At 35.6% G+C, this 23,948-nt stretch overlaps 1 protein-coding gene across 10 annotated transcripts in view; it reads right to left on the bottom strand.

The window, feature by feature from the left end:
- Positions 1 to 23,948, bottom strand: part of TTLL4A (Tubulin tyrosine ligase-like 4A) — a 673,269-nt gene that overhangs the window by 550,722 nt on the left and 98,599 nt on the right. Inside the window, exon 2 of one of the 10 annotated variants that reach the window (XR_012719467.1) lies at positions 684 to 725. The exons of the other annotated variants lie outside the window; for them this stretch is intronic. The gene's annotated coding sequence lies outside the window, so the exon portion shown is untranslated. The remainder of the gene's footprint in view (positions 1 to 683; positions 726 to 23,948) is intronic. 10 annotated transcript variants of the gene reach the window in all.

Here is a 23,948-nt window from a genome sequence, read left to right as displayed (position 1 = left end):
CTTCACAACTAGTAACAATATAGGACAAGCTAAAATTCAAAACGGAAATTTTAAACTAATTCACATTATTGAACTGGACAAATACGGACGAATCATTGACAACCTGAAAAATGAAATCCATGAGAAAATTTTATGAAACAGTTCCATATTGCCATTTTTACTACACGACATTGACCAGTTGAATGAGCAGTTAAGAAAAATTAGACCAAGGACCAAACGTTCAATTAATATACTGGGATCAGCCTGGAAATGGATTGCTGGTTCACCAGACTATGACGATCATAATATTGTAGTACAAAAGATAAACGGACTATTGGGAAATAACGCAAGACAGAGGATAATAAATAATGACATAATAGAAAGAATAAACCTACTGACTAATACTACGAACAAGATTTTAAACACGTTCCAATCCTTAGGAGAAATTCAAAGAACTATAGAAGATTCTATAAGATCAAAAATAAACATTTTAAAAACTGAACTGACAAATATAGAATATGCTCTGCAATCGGCTAAAGTAGGGATAGTAAATTCGTTTATACTGTCTGAAAAGGAAATTAATGAAATAAAAGAGTTTTTGGATGTAGAGGAATTTCCATATAATAATTTAGAGGAAGCATTAGGATTCGCAACGATTAAAATCGCTTCTGATCACTCATCACTAATCTATATAATTAACTTACCATCAATAGACCACACAAATTGTGAGAAAATACTAATTAAGCCTGTTAAATAAAATAATACAATTATAAAAATTAATACAAATATTGTAATTAAATGTAAAAACAAAATATTTGAAATCAAAAATAATTGTACTGAAATCAATAAATTATGTATTTGCAATCATGATAATCTCATAGACATAAGTGAAAATAATTGTGTACCATCACTTTAGAAACAAAGCTCATAATTGTACTTTTATTAATAATGAACACGTTCCTACAACAGAAGAATTATATCCGGGAACTATTTTTTTGAATAAATTTGACGGCGCCATTGAAATATCCGAAGATAAAAGTTATAAACTATCGGGAACATATTTAATACAATTCCATAATGAATCAATAAAGATAGACAATCAAACATTCGTTTCAAAAGAAATTTCAAATTTCAAACCCCTTCCACCTCTTTTACAAATGTCTTCCAATAAATCACTAGTCGAAGAAGTGTTATCTTTAGAATTGATGAAAAATCTACAAGCTAATAATATTGATAAAATAAATTTAATATCTACCAAAGGAAATGTAATGCTTTCTACTAATATCTGATTATTTACCCTATTAATTTTTGTAATTTGCTTAGTTATTTACAAGTACAAAAGTAAATCTCACTCAGACGTTAATATTATAAAAGTAGTTAACGAAGAAATCAAATCAAAAACTTCTACTAGTGAAAAATCTTCTCAAAGATTTTGTAGCTCAAATGAACTCCCAACTTTCTAACAATCGGGACGATTGATTTTACAGGGGGAGGAGTTAAGGTATGCTACCCCATACACACAAAAAAAAATCACGAACATTTTTCCAATTAAAATTTTAATTGAGTTTTAAAAAATATTCAATTAAAAATTTAATTGATTCAACAAATTTTTTAATTGAAACAAAAATCAATCACAAAAATAATAGTATCAATTAATTTTTTAATTGGATCAATTAACTTTTTAATTGACCTTCAATTAATTATACCCTCCATCATAGGATGGGGGTATATTAACTTTGTCATTCCGTTTGTAACACATCGAAATATTGCTCTAAGACCCCATAAAGTATATATATTCTGGGTCGTGGTGAAATTCTGAGTCGATCTAAGCATGTCCGTCCGTCCGTCCGTCCGTCCGTCCGTCCGTCCGTCCGTCCGTCCGTCCGTCTGTTGAAATCACGCTAACTTCCGAACGAAACAAGCTATCGACTTGAAACTTGGCACAAGTAGTTGTTATCGATGTAGGTCGGATGGTATTGAAAATGGGCCATATCGGTCCACTTTTACGTATAGCCCCCATATAAAGGGACCCTCAGATTTGGCTTGTGGAGCCTCTAACAGAAGCATATTTCATCCGATCCGGCTAAAATTTGGTATATGGTGTTGGTATATGGTCTCTAACAATCATCCAAAAATAGGTCCACATCGGTCCATAATTATATATAGCCCCCATATAAACCGATCCCCAGATTTGGCTTGTGGAGCCTCTAAGAGAAGCATATTTCATCCGATCCGGCTGAAATTTGGTACATGGTGTTGGTAGATGGTCTCTAAAAATCGTGCAAAAATTGGTCCACATCGGTCCATAATTATATATAGCCCCCATATAAACCGATCCCCAGATTTGGCTTGTGGAGCCTCTAAGAGAAGCATATTTCATCCGATCCCGCTGAAATTTGGTACATGGTGTTGGTAGATAGTCTCTAACAATCATGCAAAAATTGGTGCACATCGGTCCATAATTATATATAGCCCCCATATAAACCGATCCCCAGATTTGGCTTGCGGAGCCTCAAAGAGAAGCAAATTTCATCCGATCCGGCTGAAATTTGGTACATGATGTTGGTATATGGTCTCTAATAACCGTGCAAAAATTGGTCCACATCGGTCCATAATTATATATGGACTCCATATAAACCTATCTCCAGATTTGGCTTGCGAAGCCCCAAAGAGAAGCAAATTGCATCCGATCCGGCTGAAATTTGGTACTTGGTATTGTTATATGGTCTCTAATATCCATGCAAAAATTGGTCCACATCGGTTCATAATTATATATAGCCCCCATATAAGCCGATCCCCAGATTTGGCTTGCGAAGTCTCCAAGAGAAGCAAATTTCACCCAATCCGGTTGTAATTTTGAACATGGTGTTAGTATATGATCTTTAACAACCGTGCCAGAATTGGTCCATATCGGTCCATAATTATATATAGCCCCCATATAAAACGTTCTCCAGATTTGACCTCCGGAGCCTCTTGGAGGAGCAAAATTCATCCGATCCGGTTCAAATTAGGAACGTGGTGTTAGTATATGGTCGCTAACAACCATACAACAATTGGTCCAATCACTCAAAAATTGGTCCATATCGGTTCATAACCATGGTTGCCACTAGAGCCAAAATTAATCTACCAAAATTTTATTTATATAGAAAATTTTGTCAAAATTTTATTTCTATAGAAAATTTTGTCAAAATTTTATTTCTAGAGAAAATTTTGTTAAAATTTTATTCGGTTCACAATAAAATTTTCATCATTGTCAAAATTTTATTTCTATAGAAAATTTTGTTCAAATTTTATTCGGTTCATAATCATGGTTGCCACTCGAGCCAAAAATAATCTACCAAGATTTTATTTCTATAGAATATTTTGTCAAAAGTCTATTCCTATAGAAAATTTTGTTAAAATTTTATTTCGGTAGAAATTTTTATCAAAATTTTCTTTCTATAGAAAATTTTGTCAAAATTTTTATTTCTATAGAAAATTTTATTTCTATAGAAAATTTTGTTTATGTCTACTTTGTCAAACTGAATTATATACGTATTGGATCGATCTTTTTTGATTTAATATATACCACGTATGGACTTACATACAATTTAGAAGATGGTGGTAGGAGGTTTTAAGATACCTTGCCATCGGCAAGCGTTACCGCAACTTAAGTAATTCGATTGTGGATGGTAGTGTTTAGAAAAAGTTTCTACGCAATCCATGATGGAGGGTACATAAGCTTCGGCCTGGCCGAACTTACGGCCGTATATACTTGTTTTTTAATTGATAATATCAATTCTGTGATTAATTAATTAAAAATTAATTGAATCAATTAATTTCGTGATTGAATCAGAAAAAAATTTTTTTGTGTGTACCTGTAATATTTTTTTGTATATTTGATTTTTACACGCGCTGTTATTAAACGCTGAATCAACGGTCCGCCAAATTGTAAACCAATACTCTATATATCGCGACGCCATGGGGACATAATTTAGCTGACGTTGCGTCTATGATAATATTGGAAAATAAATGAAAAGTGATGGTTGTAGACTTTAAGTTTTAGTTTAAGTCTAGCAGTCTTAAGCATAAGATACAAAATGAATAAATAAATGAAATAAAAACTAAAATAATATTTTTTTCTTTCATACTATATGAAAGACATTAATTTGTACATATAGACGCTTAAAAAGAGATCCGACATCAACACTCCAGACGAAAAATAATAAACTGGTAGACAAATTATTCAAAATGAACATCATTGACAGCAACGAGAAATTTAAATTAATATGTAAAACTGCTAACGCCCCACGAATTTATGGACTTCAGAAGATTCATAAGGAAGGAGTCCCTGTAAGACCGATATGTTCTTCAATAAATTCCCCCTCTTATAAACTATCAAAATATATTGTGAATATTTTGAAAAACTTGACGAAAGATTCCAAATATAATGTAAAGGACGCAATTGAATTTAAGAATACAACCAGCAACATTAAGATTGAGGACAATGAAACAATGATTTCGTTCGACGTAATATATCTTTTTCCAAGCATTCCAGTAAATTTGGCGATAAAGACTATAAAAGAAAAATGGGACGAAATAAAAGACTACACAAAGATACCGATGGATGTTTTCATAGAAATATTAACTTTTTGTATCAAGGACTCAAGATATTTTGTGTATGATGACAAGGTGTATGAACAACGTAAAGGAATGCCGGTGGGATCACCAGCTTCACCGATTATCGCCGACATTGTAATGGAAGTACTCTTAGACTCAGTGATGGAAAAATTGACTATAAAACCAAAAATAATGACAAAATATGTAGACGATCTGTTCTGTATTTTGAATAAAAATGACGTTCAGGCTACGTTATCAGCTCTAAACGCCTTTGATCGACAAATTCAATTTACGATGAAACAGAAGAGGACAACAAGTTACCATACTTAGATACTATAATTCTAAGGCACAAAAATGGAATGAAAATCAACTGGTATCAAAAGCCAACAGCCACAGGACGATTGATAAATTTCAACTCAAAACATCCTAGACGAATTATAATGAATACGGCTACAAATTTTATAAGAAGAGTACACGGTATTAGCGACAAAATATTCCATAAGGACAACGAGGATAAGATAAGGACTATACTGCGATTAAATGATTTCCCGAATAAAACGGTTGACGACCTAATTCAACATGTAAAAAACGACAACATATCAAAAATGACGAAATTGAACCCAAAATTTATAAACCCTTGACATATGTCCCCCAATTTTCGGAAAGATTCAAATCATCAAACATGTTTAATAAGGACAAATTTCAAATTGCACAAAGGACTCATAATACAGTAAATCAATTCTTCAGCAAGACAAAATCCAAAATTAAGAAAGAAGACAAGTCAAACGTAGTATATAAGATCAAATGCAATGAAAATGATTCGGATACTTGCCAAAAAGTATATGTTGGTACAACGAAAACCAAATTAAAAACTAGACTCTCAGGGCATAAATCTGATCAGAAAGCCACTGGTAAGCCCTTGGAGCAAAATACGGCACTTGCAGCACATTGCACTTTAACAGGACACAAACCAAACCTTAAGGACGTAGATATTTTGACGCAAGAAAGCAATTATAAAAGGAGATTTACACTGGAGATGCTACATATTATAAATGTACCTGCAGAAAGACGGATGAATTTTAAGACTGATACACTGTTAGAAAAATATGTTTTTCATATGTTCCGATATAAACAAAATGTGTTTCGGGCACGATTTTAAACCACAATATAAATATTTAAGTGCGAACATGTAATGTTCCTAAACTAACACTAAATGTTTGGGACATCTATGTTAATATGTTAGAATATATTATGTTTGGGGCATGAATGTTTCATAAAAATCATATGTGTGAATACAAACATATATAAATTTACAAATTTCGACTAAACATACATATGTTGTGATATTTTATTCAAAGCGACAGAGAGAGTATAGAGAGAAATAGAGATGGAAACCGGGAGAGTTGACGAAAGATATCAATATAACACAGCAAAAGAGTCAAAAGAGAACAATTTCTGTGAAACCGCTTGTATGTTGTTTCGGAAAACTGTTTTATGATAAGGCCAAAAATTTGATATGTTTAAGTCTAAATATTATTTAATTTGAATAAAGAGAATATACATTCTGAACCAAGAGAATAGACATTTGAAAAAGAAACAGTTTATGTTTTCGCCTTGAGAGCAGCATTTTATGTATGTGTGGACATGTGTTTTGTTTATTATTTTGGCATTATGGGCACAATTTTTTTCTTGGTTCGTTAAAAGAAATCAGGGGTCTTCATAAAAATAACGAAAGGGCACTATACTCTTTTTAGAGTTGGGACAGTAAAATGAAATAAGGAGGAAATAGTGAAAAATTACACAGTAAAATGTAAAAAAACAAAGTTTAGTTCCTCTTTATTAAAAAGTAGTCCACGAGGAGTTGACAAATATAAAAGCGGGCATTAAGTTCGAGTTTTACAGCTAAAACAATTTAAAAAGTTTATTTTCTTTAAAATGAATTATTAAAGAAAAATAAAAGGAATTTTAGAGCGATGATGTTAAATGCTAGTAAAAAACTGTTCACTCCTAAATAAATTTATGTTAATATTATAAAATTATGTATGTATGTTTATACTCGACTCCACGTTCTTCTTTTGTTAGTTTTTGAATTCCTTCCAAATTTTAAAGTTTTGTACAAAAACAGGTTTTTATTACAAGATTGTTATTTTTGCAATAAAAAATAATATTTTATCCAAAAATCAGTCAATTTCGTTTATATCAAGCACTGTTACTGACTATAAATCTTTAATAACGCACATTTCGAAGTTTCATTTAAAAAAAATTAATATAGTATAAATATAAATGTGTAAATTAAAAAAAAAAAAAAAAAAAAAAAAAAGTTTGGTCGGAGCAGGGATTGAACCCACGACCCTTTGCGTGCAAGGCAGACATGCTAACCACTGCTCCACGTGGCAAACAAATGTATGTTTCTGTTAAATAATGTTATGTTTGCATAGGCTCGTGGGCGCTGCAAACTGTGCTATATAAATGTAACTTAAAACGATAATTATCTACTGGTGACTATAACAGCTACGTAGCCCAGTGGATAGTGTGTTGGCTTACAAACTGTATGGTCCTCGGTTCGATTCTCCGTGCAGGCGAAAGGTAAAATTTAAAACATTTATAAAAGTAAATAATTTCTTCAACATTATTTGTATTACAGAGAAAGGTGCCAATAACTAAAAAATTTCGTGGAAGTGAAAATTACGAGTATGTTAGGGAATGAGCACAATCGTGTTTGGGAAAAATTCTTCCAGGCATATAATATTTTTGGCTCAAAATGCTTCCAAACATATAATATGTTCACATAAAACAAACATATTAATGTTTCGGCAGTATGCAATAATATATGTGCTTCCTGCAAAATATGTTTGGAACATATGTTAAAGAAGCGATTTTTTTTGAGGGTGTACATATTTATAGAAATATTGTACAAAAATATAGAAAGACGAATTAGCTTTTAGTTGTAAATATTCTCTCTTCTAATTAATTAATGTGTTAAATGTTTTTTTTTCTTTTTGTTTAAAGTAATTTCCCTGAAGACGAGCATCGGAGATGTCTCGAAATATTGGATATTTTCAAATAAAAATTACAACTCAATAAAACAACAACATCTGTTTTTATTTACATGACCTCAAGCAATACTAAAAAAATATAATTAAAAGTTTATATACTGGATTACTAAAGAAAAGTAATCGTGAAAAAATATTAATTCTACACTGACAAAACAGTGAACCCACCAGAAAAGAAAATTTTAGTTAATTTTAGAAAATTTTAAGTAATCTGTATTAAAAACGCAGATGTCACACCGATTTCACAAAAATAAGTAAACAATTTTCGAAAAATTCAAGAAAAATTTTTAGACAAAATTATTATTTTTCACTTGTTAAAGAAAATTGGAGTGCAAAAATGTCGTTAGTGCCATACGAAGTTCAAGATGGCCGCGTTATTAGTAAAATGTAAAAATTTTAAAAAATTCTGAACTATTTTGTGAGTAACACGAATTTATGCTTCATTTGTGTATAATTTTTCTCTCTGTTTTAGTTAATTGAACAAACGTACTAACAAAATTATTAAAGTAATGGGAATTTTCTTAAAACGTAATAATTTCATGAACTAAAATAGAATTAAATCGGCTTTAGTGAAATATATGGTTCTGAGAAGAATTTCCAAAATGTCCCATTAGTCCATGGATATGATTCCACTAATGTGCCTATTGCATTCTGGATTTTTTCAATGTGGTAAGTTTTTCTATAAACGGTATTTCGTCCGTTTGTAATAAAACCAACATTTTAACTTATTAAAAATAATTATTTTCAATTGCAAGTAGACAGGCCTTCTTATGGCAATTTTTTTGAATATTCCTACTGTTTAATGATATGTTAACTAAACTAATATCCTTTTTGGCTCTAAGAAAATACTCTTGAAAACCGTAAGTTAAAAAATCAATATTTTCGATAGAATTTGACAATATTTTTTTTTATATTTTGTATAACTTTGCAATTATAAAACAAATCCACAGAACCAAAACTAGACAAATCAATTAAATATAACAACAATTCAATGAATATAGCAACCTACACGCAAAGAAAAAAAACGTTTGGAAAACGTTTACCGAAAACGTTTTTCTTTTGTTAGAGTTTTTTGAATTGCTTCGAAAATTTTAAACTTTTATCACCAAAAAAATTCGTTTGTTACAAAATTTTTATTTTTTCAATAAAGAAAATTATTTTTGAAACAACAACACAGTCCATTTCGTTTATATCAAACACTGTTCTTTTGTGACTTTAAGTCTTTAATAAGACACATTTTACAGTTCAAAATTTAATATAGTAGAATGTAATGTTCAACATTTTTTCGGAATCTTCCGAACATATCTAGAATATATGTAAAAAAAAAAAACTTTGGTCGAAGCAGGGATCGAACCCACGACCCTTGGCATGCAAGTCAGACGTAGCAACCACTGCTCCACGGTGCCAAACTAACTGTTTGTTTCTGTTAAATAAACTTTGTTTATTCGGCTCGTGGGCGCCGCAAGCTATGCTATATAAATATAACTTATATGGATATTTATCTATTGATGACCATAACAGGTAGATAGCTCAGTGGTTAGTATGTTGGCTTACAAAGTGCATGGTCCTCGGTTCGATTCTCCGTCCAGGCGAAAGGTAAAAAAATTTTAAAAATTTATAAAATCGTATGATTTCTTCTACATTGTTGGTATTACAGGAAAAGGTGTTAAGAACTAAAAAACCCCGTGGATGTGAGAAGGGTGTGAGGGAAAATACAATTAGCAAGAAAACAATGTTTTTTTTTGAGTTTGTCTTTCTGAAATTGTTTTTACATCCTGGAAAAGAATAAACGTTTATCACAAAAAGTATATACTTTTCTTCCAAATACACTTCCTTACAGCGAAAAGCAAGTGAGAAACGAACTGTGTTTGTCTAAAATTTCGTTTGGGAGGAAAGAATTATTTTTTTGCGTGTATGCCATATATCTTTCATATGAATAGAAAACATGGAAACTGAAAGTAATTAGTTTAAGTATAGTTTAGTATAGCCGCCCCTTGCTAAAATTTAATAGACTGTACTTATAGGCTCAATTAATGTTTTATTCTATAAATAATAATAAAACATCAGACATAAAGATTAGAAAATTAATATTTAATAATGCAACTAAACAGGAAGTTTTTTAATTCAGTATTTTATAGCTCGTTTTTCCATATTTTAATGGGAAATTTTAATTCTTTTTTCAAATAGGTTAAAAAGAATTAATAAAATGGTACAAATTATTCATTTAGAATGATAAATCCATTCTAAAATCGATCATTTTTGAAAATATTCCAGTGCATACGTGTCAGACAAGCATTAGAATGCATTAAAAATTATCTTTTTGGAAAAATATTATAAAATTTTCTATTTCACATTCAAAACATTGAATTCGTATAACACCTTAAGAAGTGATGCGAATTCAGTGCAACGGCTGTTGAAATGGTGGACATCTGTCCTATGACAAGTTCATATTACAGTCATCGCTTCTCCGCCAATTTTGCACCACTCCCAGACCCAAAAAGAACTTTTTCACTAATTTTTTGGCAACGCTTTTTTGCAGCATTATTAATATGTACATTTGGGAGCCACCGTGGTGCAATGGTTAACATGTCCGTCTTGCATACACAAGGTCGTGGGTTCGATTCCTGCTTCGACCGAACACCAAAACGTTTTTAGCGGTGGGTTATCTCACCTCAGTAATGCTGGTGACATTTCTGAGGGTTTCAAAGCTCTAAGTGGTTTCACTGCAATGTGGAACGCCGTTCGGACTTGGCTATACAAAGGAGATTCCTTGTCATTGAGCTTAACATGGAATCGGGCAGCACTCAGTGATGAGAGAGAAGTTCACCAATGTGGTATCACAATGGACTGCATAGTCTAAGTGAGCCTGATACATCGGGCTGCCACCTAACCTAACCTAATATGTATATTTATGAAAGAATAGTTTTAATATCAATTACTATTTTTTAATTAAGTTGACTAAAAATCAGACTAAACAAAATAATAAAGGAGCTTTAGTTATTAAACTAAAAATAAATTTAGGAACTTAAATCATAAGTTCAACCACAGCTTTATTTCGTAAATATTGGACTTCAAGCATTCACTTATAATAAAAAAACTAACTAACAATTTAGAAGACAATGTTAAGAAATAAAAGTTGTGTTCCTTTACAACAAGTTACTCGACAAATTCTTTCGAGTAAAGGCAATAGAAATGTCATGACAAAAATAAGTATTTCTTTATAAATTTTACAAACCAAAGTAGATCCAAATCTCTTTTTTCTTAATATAATACTGTAACTTTTAAACGGATTAAGATATCAAAATAATTTTTTCTTTGTGTCAAAGCTGAGATGTTTTCCTCTATGTTTACAGGTTTGTAGGCCTATAGACGTTGGCTGGCCTATAGACGTTGGAAGTTGGATATCTCGGATGTATGAAATTTTGTTTTAAGTTGGGTATTAAGTTCGAGTTTAAAAAGCGTCATATTATCACGATTACTTTTCTTTAATAATCTATTTTAAGGAATACATACTTTGTGAAAATTTGCTTTGGGCTTCTCCCCATCAAGTTATAATAAAAATTGCAACAAATATGTATAATTTTATGCATTTTTCTTACTGATTAAGTTTCCACTTTAGCAATTTTAGCGGCTAAACTCGAACTTAATAAAGGGTCAAAATTTGGTCAAGGGAAAACGCGTGTAAATCGGTGAAATCGTTTATTTAAAAAATCAAATTAAATTTCTTTTTCAAGTTCAATTAGTATAAAATTCAGGAAAAATATTCAGTTAGGCTTTCGCTTTTCCAAATCAGAATTGCCGGGCCTCACGCTTGACAGCTGCCATCAGATTTTGTACAACCACCTTGTCCACCTTCTTCGCCGCAAAAAACCAGTTTGCCTTGAACTGCTGCTCGTCCTTAGCAGTTTTTTGGTCTTCTCTCTAGGTTCCGCTTGACAATAGCCCAGTATTTCTCAATTGGGCGGAGCTCTGGCGTGTTGGGAGGGTTCTTGTCCTTGGGAACCACCTGCACGTTGTTGGCGACGTACCACTCCATGGCCTTTTTACCGTAATGGCAAGATGCCAAATCCGGCCAAACCAGTACGGAACAACCGTGTTTCTTCAGGAAAGGCAGCAGACGTTTATTCAAACACTCTTTCACGTAAATTTCTTGGTTGACAATCCCGGAAGCTATGAAAATGCTGCTTTTCAAGCCACAGGTACTGATGGCTTGCCAAACCAGATATTTCTTTGCGAACTTTGACAGTTTTATGTGCTTGAAAATATCTGCTACCTTTCCCCTTCCTTTTGCCGTATAAAATTCCTGTCCCGGAAGCTGCTTGTAGTCGGCTTTGACGTAGGTTTCGTCGTCCATTACCACGCAGTCAAACTTCGTCAGCATCGTCGTGTACAGCCTCCGGGATCGCGCTTTGGCCGTCGTATTTTGTTTATCATCGCGATTTGGAGTCACTACCTTCTTGTAAGTCGATAGTCCGGCTCGTTTTTTGGCTCGATGCACGGTTGTAGACGATACACCCAGCTTATTTGCGGCATCTCGGAGAGAGAGTTTAGAGTTTCGCTTGAAACTACCGGCAAATCTCTTTGTCGTCTCAGCGGCTTCCGGTTTTCGATTTCCCCCCGATCCAGACTTCCTGGCTGTCGACAAACATTCCCCAAACACTTTAATTACATTTGTAACGGTTGATTTGGCAACTTTTAGCGATTTTGCCAGCTTTGCGTGCGAATAGCTCGGATTTTCGCGATGCGCGACCAAAATTTTGATACGCTGCTCTTCTTGCTTGGACGGCATTTTGACAACTGAAGAGTGAATTCCAAAATCAAAATAGGAGCAACATTCTACACACACACACCTTCAAATGGTTTTTTAAATGCAAAATTGAAAGAAATACGTCAAGTTTATATTGACCAAATTTTGACCGTATCACCCTTTACTCACCTTTACTTGGCAAACGCGAAATTATGAACCGATTTTCATTATTTTTGATTTGCTGGATAGAACTTATAAACCTTCATAAACATATTGCGTGTGTGTGCGAATATATCCAATATTTGCGAGATATGGGCCTTACAATTAATTTTTTTTGCAAAATTTGAAGAAAGTGGGGTCAGTATTTTGAATCTAGAAGGACAGTTTTAAAATCGATTATTTTTTTAACTATATTACTTATAAAATTCTACGTATTCTAGAGGAAAAATATGTGTACTTCTGTGCTTTAGATTGAACGTATAGACTCCACAATTTGGAATTTCAAAACAATACCGAACCAATACTACTTGTTTCGAAAAAAAGTGCCGAAACATTGTCCGACTCACACCAAATTCGGCACACCTATTAATGGACTAAGAGTACCTCTACGTTTTGAATGTCATGCAAATCGGGTAAAAGTTTTAATGTCTATGTGCTGAAGACCCCAACTGGGAGGTAGGTTTATATGGGGGCAAAATTGAAACTTAGGCAATGTAGCCATCTTCGAACTGGACCTGGATGTAGATAAAATACGTGTCTGCGCAAAATTTCAGCACTATAGGTTCATTATATAAGACTGTAGGCAACTGCTACCACAACCCAAGTAATTTGATTGTGCATGAAAGCCTTTAGCGCAACTTTGTGTATTAACTTGTTTAATTTTATTAAAAACAATGGAAAATCGTAAATAGGTTTCCAAATTCTGGAGTACTAGAAATTTTCTGGGGTGTTTAAGCCCCCTCCCTAGAGGCTTTCCTACGCTTATGTGTATCAGACTCAGACTATTCAGTCCATTGTGATCCTACTAATATAGAATATTACTCTTTTCAAGAAGCCATTACTAACTACCAACAAGTAACTGTATCCAACGTGCGAATAAAAATACTTCCTTTATTGTATATGGCTTATGATATACAATAAAGGAAATATTTTTGTTCGCACGTTGGATACAGTTACTTGTCGGTTCTTAGTAATTGCTTCTAAAAATCGCTTCTGTAACATATACTACTCCCAAACACATGCTGATTCAAGCATATATATTTTCAGGATTGGTTAAACAAAATATTGTTTGTATTATTGAAACATACCCTGGTAGAAAAAACGTTTAATGAAAGTTTCCGTATGTGTATATATTTTTAAAGCGCAAATTTGTTATTTTTATTTTTTTACTTGGAGCATACTCTCTCGGTCTCCTTTTCGAAACACATATATTTTCATAAGCAATGTTAAAATTAATCCACACATATTATATTTAAAAAAATGTTATGTCCCAAACCTAATATGTTCTAACATATTAACATATATGTTATGCTAGCTTGCACTTAAAAATAATGTGCTAAAAATTTCAGTTCCAAACGTATAATTTTACATCCAAGCATATGCAAAATAGTATTTTTCGTCTGTATAGTTATGTGTAATATAACAATAATTCTTTGAAATAAATTACTGATGGTTATAGAAAATTGACTTGTATTGTACGAAGATTTTCTTAGTTGTATAAAAAAATCTTTTGTGCCAAATCATGATCATTCTTACTATGGGTTAGTTCGGGTTTCGTAAACAATAGTTCTCTTTTTCGGTTTGAAATGTACTCGTGGACTATGACTATTATATAATCAGTCGACCTGTAGACGGGTCGACAGGTGGCGACACACTGACAAGTCGAACTTTTTCTAAGGTAACGACATCAAAAGGAGGTAATCCCTCACGAAAGAGATTCAAGGAACGCAGAAATGCTTTGTTTATCCTAAAGAAGTTAGGATCAGTCGACCCAAGCACGTTGTCGGCTAAACAAAGCGATTCCTTAAAATGGGCTCAAGGAATTCTTGAGACTGGAAAAAGGGAACGATCGCCGGATGAGCTGCCATCCTCCAAAAGGGATCAAAGATCGTTTGCCTCAGTTGCTAAAGATAGCCTTGTGATGGCTATCATTAATAAAGGAGCATTGGACGGTATGGTTCCAAAGCAAAAATGGGGGGAAATTGAGAATGCTCTATCTGTCGTCTACTCACAGGTACTGGAAAAGTTTCCCGGCCCAGATCCTCGACACCAAGAGGCTGGTTGGTATCAAGGACGATTTAAGCTAGTCGCATTTGAGGACCAGAGGTCTATAGAATGTTTTAAAGCTGCTCTGATACTAATTGGTGAAGTTTGGGAAGGAGCTGCTCTAGAGTTAGTCGAGAAGAAAGACATACCGGCTAGACCTAGAGCACATGCCTGGATACCTGCAAACCCTTCTGACCCTGAATCTATTTTAAATAGACTGAAACGATGCAATCCAGATCTTCCAACAGCTGATTGGAAGGTTGGCCGTTTGGATGAAGTGGATGGACCAAGACGGCATGCAGTGTTTATATTGAACACTCAGTCTTTGCCACATCTGGCAAAGTCCCAGGGCCGTGTATGTTATGGCTTTCATTATATCCAAATGAAGGTGTATAAAAACGATCAGCTAAAGGATTCAGAAATGGACAAGCCTCTGTCTGAATCAGAAGTAAGCGGATCCTCTTGCGAAGTCGAGGGAGATACCAAAGTTGAAGACATGGATAGATACCGTATGCGTGAGGAGGCTTCTATTGCCTCAGAACTCACCAAAGTCGAACCTATGGTTATTGCGAGAGTCACCGATATCTCTGAAGAGGACATTCTTGATGACTCGATCGAAGCGGCTGATGTGACGGTTGTTGAAAATCTCGATGGTCCTACGGATCCTCCAGATAAATCTTCATCATTGTAAGGCTGCATGTGCTGCCTTAAAAGTTCTCCTGATGAAAGGGGACATAGATATAGTTCTTATTCAAGAACCATATGTTTACAAAAACAAAATATGTGAATTAAGTACTCCGGGGTTCAAACTATTGCAGTATACTGGTAATGATGTAAATCGAGCCTGTATAATTGCTAAAAACGAGCTCAATTTGTTTCTGCTTCCCTCAATGTGCAATACAGACACTGTCGTTGCAAGTTTAGAAATAGCCAAATGCAAATATTGGGTATCTTCGGTCTACATGGGACATGACAGGGAGATGCCTCCATATGCCGTTAAGACCTTAGTGGAGGAGTCACTGAAAACAAAGGCGAAACTCATTATGGGATGCGATGCGAATGCACATCATAGTATATGGGGAAGTAGTGATACTAATGCAAGGGGAGAGTCGCTAATAGAGTTTATTTTGCGTACTAATCTGGTAGTTTGCAACAAGGGAGATGTCCCAACCTTTGTCACTAAAAACAGGCAAGAGGTTTTGGACATCACCTTGGCCTCGCAAGAACTAAATGAAATGATATCTGAGTGGCAGGTTTTAAGTGAACACAGCTTCTCAGATCATCGCTACATCAGTTTCAAATTTGATGTTCATATCACCAAGATCATATTTCCGCCAAATGTTAGGAAAGCTGACTGGAATAGGTATAGGGAATCGTTCAATATGATGATACCGGAAATAACAGAGACAAATATGAGAAATGTGCAAGATATCGAACACGCAGTGGAGCGGATTACTAAGGCCTTCAACATCTCACTGAAAGCTGCATGCCCTAGAGGAAAGCCAAGGGGGAAACATCGACCACCATGGTGGTCTACGGAATTAAGTAATATGAGGAAATCCTGCAGGAAGCTCTTTAACAAGGCAAAGTCCACCAGAGCCCCTGAGGACTGGGACGCTTACAAGAAGAATCTGAGAGGATTCAAGCGAGAACTGAGAAAGGCTCAGCATAACTCTTGGAATGCTTACTGCAGCAGTATTGAGAATACGTCCGAGGCTTCCAGACTACGGAAGGTTCAAGCATCCACCAACTCCGCTCCAGGTTTCATTAAAACATCGGAGGGCAATTGGACAACGTCCAGTAAGGAGACGCTGGAGGTACTATTGGACACACATTTTCCTGGAAATCAGACGGTTGAACCATGTACTGGCGGTGCCACAGTTGCTCAGCGGTCGTTTCCTGTCGAGGAAATTGTATCGGAAACTAGAATAAGATGGGCGCTAAATAGCTTTGGACCATTCAAATCCCCTGGACCTGATGGAATTACTCCGGCGGAGTTACAAGCTGTAACTGACAAAATTATCCCCTGGTTGTCGGTGATATATAAAGGATGTATCAACTTATCATATATCCCAGGAAAGTGGAGGGAAACAAAAGTCGTTTTCATACCTAAAGCGGGAAAAGCCTCTCACTCGAGGGCGAAGGATTTCCGACCAATCAGCTTATCCTCATTCCTACTTAAGACTCTGGAGAGGATGATAGATATTTATCTTAGAACTAGCATCGATTCAAGTTTGTTCTCGAAACGACAGCATGCATACTCGAAGGGCAGGTCTACTGAGACCGCACTACATGAACTAGTCAGCTTTATTGAAAGCTCACTATCTGTCAAAGAATACACAATCGTGGCGTTTCTAGACATCGAAGGGGCGTTCAATAATGTCCATCCGAGCTCGATATTAAATGGACTGATAACTCTGAATGTTGATCCATGTATACTCAGGCTGTTAGACGAACTGCTAATGAAGAGACGTATTTCAGCCACACTAGGACAAGCAAACATACAAAGGTATGTGAACAGAGGCACTCCCCAAGGAGGAGTCCTATCACCTCTTCTTTGGAATGTTGCTATAAATAGCCTTCTGGTTACTCTAGAAAAAGAAAGGATAAAAGTGGTGGCATACGCAGATGATGTGGCTCTGGCAGTCAGGGGAAAATTCCCATCCACAATCAGAGATATTATTCAGAGGGCCCTCCGGATGACTGAGAAATGGGCGAAAGACAATGGTCTTGGGGTAAATCCTGCAAAGACAGAATTAGTCATGTACTGCAACGATCGCAAAACTCCCACGGTTAGGCCTATTTCCTTAGGGGGTATTGAAATTCCCTTTGGTGAATGTGCAAAATACCTTGGCGTTATTTTGGACAGGAAGCTGAACTTTAAGCTTAATATTGAAGAAAGGGCGAGAAAGGCAACTGTAGCTTTGTACTCGTGCAAAAAGGCAATAGGAAAAAAGTGGGGACTGAAACCAAAAATTGTGCATTGGCTATACACGGCAGTGGTTAGACCTATAATGCTATATGGTGTTGTAGTCTGGTGGCCGGCACTTCAGAAACCGACTTGTTTAGATAAAGTTCAGCGTATGGCGTGTTTGTGTATTTCAGGCGCATTCAGCAAGACAGGAACAAATTCCCTTAATGTCGTGCTGCATCTATTGCCTTTAGACATTTTGGCCAAACAGTCAGCTGCAACAACGGCTGTGCGGTTGCGCGAACTATCGCTGTGGTCGGAAAAAGGTTACGGTCACAGTTCTGTCCTCAAAACAATGCCAGATGTGCCTAACGTAGTGGATTACACTTTGGCGAGTCCACTTTTCGACAAAAAGTTTGAGACTCTAATCCCCAACAGTGAGGCGTGGTGCACACAGACCCCGGGGAATAAAGAATATATAGATTTCTACACTGATGGCTCCAAATTGGATGGACAAGTGGGGTTCGGAGTATATTCTAATGATCTGGAACTTCGAATAGCGAAAAGATTACCTAATCACTGTAGTGTTTTTCAGGCTGAAATATTAGCAATAAGAGAGGTGGCGAATTGGCTGAGAAGTAATGTTCCAAAAAATGTGGGCATTAATATATACTCAGACAGTCAACCTGCAATAAAATCCTTGGACTCTGTGTTCCTCAACTCGAAAACGGCCATCGACTGCCGCAAATCTCTCAATGAGATGGCTGAGCAGTACAATATTCACCTAATATGGGTGCCTGGCCATAGGAACATACCGGGGAACTGCGAAGCGGATGAGTTGGCAAGGCTAGGGACTACCTTACATATTCCAGGGGAATTAGAATTTGTTGGTATGCCCCTAGCTACCTGCAAGCTCATGCTGCGTGAGAAGGCTGTTATGATGGCAAATGTTCGATGGGAGAATTGCAAGGGTTGTAACGACACCAAGCAAATATGGCCCCATTTCAACTTAAACCGCACACTAGATATGCTAATGTTCTCGAGACGTCAGATATCACTCCTGATATCTGCTATAACGGGTCGCTGCCTGATAGGCGATTTTGCAAAAACTATTGGCGCGAAGTATAATGACTATTGTATGAGCTGTCATGATGCGGAGGAAAAAGAATCAATTAAACACCTCTTGTGTGAGTGTCCTGCATTTTGTGTAAAGCGCAAGCAACTTTTAGGAGCATATAGCTTCAGATTACTGGCGGATCTGGAAAACGTTAACTTAAGCAGTCTGCTACTGTTTTTGGAACAATCTGGTTGGTTCAACAAAGAAAAATAATCAAGAAGGTTCAGCGGTTAAAACTAGAAGTGCCCATATGTAATAGGTACTTTTAGTTAATGTGGTATCACAATGGACTGAATAGTCTAAGTGAGCCTGAATCTTAATCGGGCTGCCACTTTAACCTAACCTAACCTATAATCAGAAATCAAATATACACAAATAGTGATCCATAAAAAATAGTTTATTTCACAATACTCCCGTTATGTATTTCTGTTCCAAGGTTTTATTCAAAACAACTCAGTTTAACAGTTACAATAGGAATGAATTCTTAAACATAAATGATACTCTGTTCTAACTTCCTGTCAGGCAGCAGAACATTATTCACATTCAATTGCTTATTATAAAACTTAGCTTAACTCAATCTCACTCTCTTGTTAATGTTATCAACATACTCTCATTACATATAGTAAAGGGTGATACGATCAAAATTTGGTCAAGGGAAAACGCGTGTAAATCGGTGAAATCGTTTATTTAAAAAATCAAATTAAATTTATTTTTCAAGTTCAATTAGTATTAAATTCAGGAAAAATATTCAGTTAGGCTTTCGCTTTTCCAAATCAGAATTGCCGGGCCTCACGCTTGACACCTGCCATCAGATTTTGTACAACCACCTTGTCCACCTTCTTCGCCGCAAAAAGCCAGTTTGCCTTGAACTGCTGCTCGTCCTTAGCAGTTTTTTTGGTCTTCTCTCTAGGTTCCGCTTGACAATAGCCCAGTATTTCTCAATTGGGCGGAGCTCTGGCGTGTTGGGAGGGTTCTTGTCCTTGGGAACCACCTGCACGTTGTTGGCGACGTACCACTCCATGGCCTTTTTACCGTAATGGCAAGATGCCAAATCCGGCCAAAACAGTACGGAACAACCGTGTTTCTTCAGGAAAGGCAGCAGACGTTTATTCAAACACTCTTTCACGTAAATTTCTTGGTTGACAGTCCCGGAAGCTATGAAAATGCTGCTTTTCAAGCCACAGGTACAGATGGCTTGCCAAACCAGATATTTCTTTGCGAACGTTGACAGTTTTATGTGCTTGAAAATATCTGCTACCTTTCCCCTTCCTTTTGCCGTATAAAACTCCTGTCATGGAAGCTGCTTGTAGTCGGCTTTGACGTAGGTTTCGTCGTCCATTACCACGCAGTCAAACTTCGTCAGCATCGTCGTGTACAGCCTCCGGGATCGCGCTTTGGCCGTCGTATTTTGTTCATCATCGCGATTTGGAGTCACTACCTTCTTGTAAGTCGATAGTCCGGCTCGTTTTTTGCTCGATGCACGGTTATAGACGATACACCCAGCTTATTTGCGGCATCTCGGAGAGAGAGGTTAGGGTTTCGCTTGAAACTACCGGCAACTCTCTTTGTCGTCTCAGCGGCTTCCGGTTTTCGATTTCCCCCCGATCCAGACTTCCTGGCTGTCGACAAACATTCCCCAAACACTTTCATTACATTTGTAACGGTTGATTTGGCAACTTTTAGCGATTTTGCCAGCTTTGTGTGCGAGTAGCTCGGATTTTCGCGATGCGGGACCAAAATTTTGATACGCTGCTCTTCTTGCTTGGACGGCATTTTGACAACTGAAGAGTGAATTCCATAATCAAAATAGGAGCAACATTCTACACACACACACCTTCAAAATGAGGGTTCAGGATTTTTAAATGCAAAATTGAAAGAAATACGTCAAGTTTATATTGACCAATTTTTGACGGTATCACCCTTATATACTACATTTTCTCCCGTTTTCAAAAAGAAAAAAATAATAAAAATAGTGTATATACACATATCCAAATAATATAACTATAAATGTATTTAATAAATCCTCCTTGACAAATCATAGAATACTTATTTACCATGAGCCAAATGTCTATAGTCTACCCCGGGTTCTGCCTCAACCTATCCTTAATGGGTGTTTGTACATCTCCTATTGTTTCAACTTCGGCATCAAGGAACTCATTTTCCGGTGTAACATTTGATTGACCAGCCTCATTTGTAAATGGTAATACTACATCTTTTTCATTTGATTTAGATGAGTTACACGATGCCTACCGTACACTTCCATTAAATATAATGTTTCTGAAATATGCTTCCTAACGATACCATCGACGCACTTTGCATTCGAATACATATCCGGATTCAAATACAACACTTGTTCTCCTACTGCCAATTTAAAATCTTTTGATTTTCGACCATTCATTAAATCTCTTTTATCTTGTAGTTTCTTATTTTTATACTCAATGAGAGAACTTATATTCGAAAACATTTTGACTTTACTAAGGTTTATTAGTTAAGTCTAGTGTGCTTGGGCAAACACCTGTGACAGTAGTAGGAGTATTACGATACATAAACAAAAAGTTGAAAATTACGTTTTGCACGAATAGTTTTCTCACGTGTTTAGACGAAAAATATGTTTTAAAACTATGTTTGATAGTTTGTACCCCTCTCACTTCCAAACCATTACTAGGGGGTGATAAACCGGGCTGAAAAGTTGTCGTATCGCATTGCATCTCAAAAACAAGGCAAATTCCTCACTACGGTCCGTTGCACAGTGGTCGGTGCTATTTGGAGTTAGCGGCCAAAAATACTTCCCGTAGAGATATCATCGTGAAACTTCAAGGCTTTATAATTATGGCAGGACTATTTAATGATAAAATGGGATGGGATGGGATGGGATGGGATGGGATGATTGATGACGGTTTGGTATAGCCCCCCATATAGACCGATCTCCCGCTCTTACTATTTTAGGACCAAAAGTAGGTGTGCTGAAAATGGTGGGTATCGGTTCATGTTTTGGTATAGCCCCCATATGGACCGATCTCCCCATTTTATTTTTGGGCTTCTAAGAACAATATTTTATATCCGATTTCCTTGAAATTGGAAATCTAGAGGTATTTTAGGACCACAAATAGGAATGCCGAAAATGGTGCCTATCGGTCCATGTATTTATATAGCCCTCATATAGACCGATATCCCGATTTTACTTCTTGGGCTTCTAGAAACCGTATATTCTATCCGATTTGCCTTAAACTTCAAATACAGAGGTATTTTAGGACCACAAATAGGTGTGAAGAAAATGATGGTTATAGGTTTATGGTATAGCCCCCATATATACCGATCTTCCGATTTTATTTTTTGGGTTTCTAGAAAACGTACTTTCTATCCGATTTGCCTAATATTTAAAATCTAGAATTATTTTAAGATCACAAATAGAAGTAACGGAAATGAGGTGAATCAGCCCATGTGTTGGTATAGCCCAGGTATAGACCGATCTCCCGATTTTACTCCAAGGGCAGTAGTTTTTATCCGATTTTCATGAAATTGTAAAACAAGATAATTTTGAAAATTCACCTTATTTTCATCGTTATATTTTGAACCAATTAACTTATCACAGATCCAATTAAACACTTTTGTTCGTCATCTCAATATCTTGCATTCAAGTGCAAACAACGATATAATCGGACATTTCTAGCTCGAAGTACAATTTGTTTAGTGGAAAAAGTCAGAAAAACTAAAAATAACGGGATATCTCAAAAACGGTTTCATAAAAAATTCTAATTCTAACCTTCATTTTCGAATTCAGCAGATCAAAATACATAAGAAAAGTCATAAAATGTACTTTTTCAGTGTGAACTAGTGTTAACAAACACCACACAAAAATAAACAAACAAACAAAAATTCATATGTGGATATAAAAAAAAAACAAAACCACTTCGGTATTAGGGAGATAATACAAGCTGATTTTTATCAATTTAGAATCTTGAAATATTAACTAATAAACCACAAAAATTTCCATTGGAGACTTCAGGGGGAACACAACTAAAACTCTACATAAAATTTACATATAAGAACGAACGAACACGAAACAATTAACATATTTAAAACAATTTTTTATTTTAAAATTTAGTTAATACCATTTAATTCAATATTCATTTCGATTTATTTCGACATATTTTTCTTTCTTTTGTTTTATTTATTTAAAAGTGCACTTAATTTTATACTTTTTCACACTTCAAAAACCAACTGCTTACACGCTCTCCTTTTGAAGGCGTTCTTAAAGTGTACAGATGGAATAAAACAAAAACAAATACACATTGTAAAACCTTGTTAGGATAAGAAACAGTGATGCCACACTTTTTGACAAATTTCGAACTTTAATTTTTTTTTTTTTGGCCAAAGGCATCGACTGTGCGTTGTCACTAACCAATGTCCCACAAAACCCAAAATTCGAAAATATCAACTTCAATCTCTTGATAATCATCATCGCTGTAGTAGACGATAGAATATGGACATCTATCCATTTCGAAAAATCGTTAACTATCAAAAAAAACTGTATCGTTGAATTCAAATAAATCAACTTGCACCCGCTCCCGCGGATACGATGTGGGGGCCCATGTGAAATTCGGACAATCCTTCACTTTATTCCTAGTTTTCTGGCACGCAATAAGTGGCCACCAAACACAATTCCTAGCAAACAACTTCATACGTACCACCCCCACGTGCATGTCATGCAACAACCCCAAAATCCTTTCCGGTAAAATAGTCGGTATTACCAACCGATCAGCGTAAAATAAGCAGCCATTCCTCACTTCTAAGGAAAATCGTACATTATAATATGGTCTCAAGCAATCCTGCGCAAATTTGGCCAACACCCATTTAAAACTAGATCCATAACTTACCTTATCTGTGGATCTTTTTTTCGAGAATTCCACTACATCCGAAAATGATAATACAGTGAATCTATAGCCAAATTTTCTAACTGCGAACACGACAGTGAGGGCTTCTCTATGTATCTGAGGATAATTCTTTTCCGCCTATACCCCATACGAAGATCACAAGCAATTACTATCTGCTTCCTGGATCAAAATGAGCTAGTAAGACATTCTCACAAAGTAGTTGCTTGCACTTTGAAAACGACAGAACATTTACTATCCCTCTGCAACTGGACCTCTTTCCGAAGAAGATTATAACACTGTAGAACTTTTCGGCAAAGACTTTGAATAATAATTCACTAGTTCCAAAAAACTACGAAGCTGATCTGCATTTACAGGTTTCGGAGCCATCAATATTGCATCCACC

The sequence above is a fragment of the Haematobia irritans genome, chromosome 2, assembly GCF_050003625.1.
Source record: "Haematobia irritans isolate KBUSLIRL chromosome 2, ASM5000362v1, whole genome shotgun sequence".
NCBI lineage: Eukaryota > Metazoa > Arthropoda > Insecta > Diptera > Muscidae > Haematobia > Haematobia irritans.
Note: the sequence above shows the minus strand (reverse complement) of the source record. Positions and strands in the feature narration are given on the sequence as shown.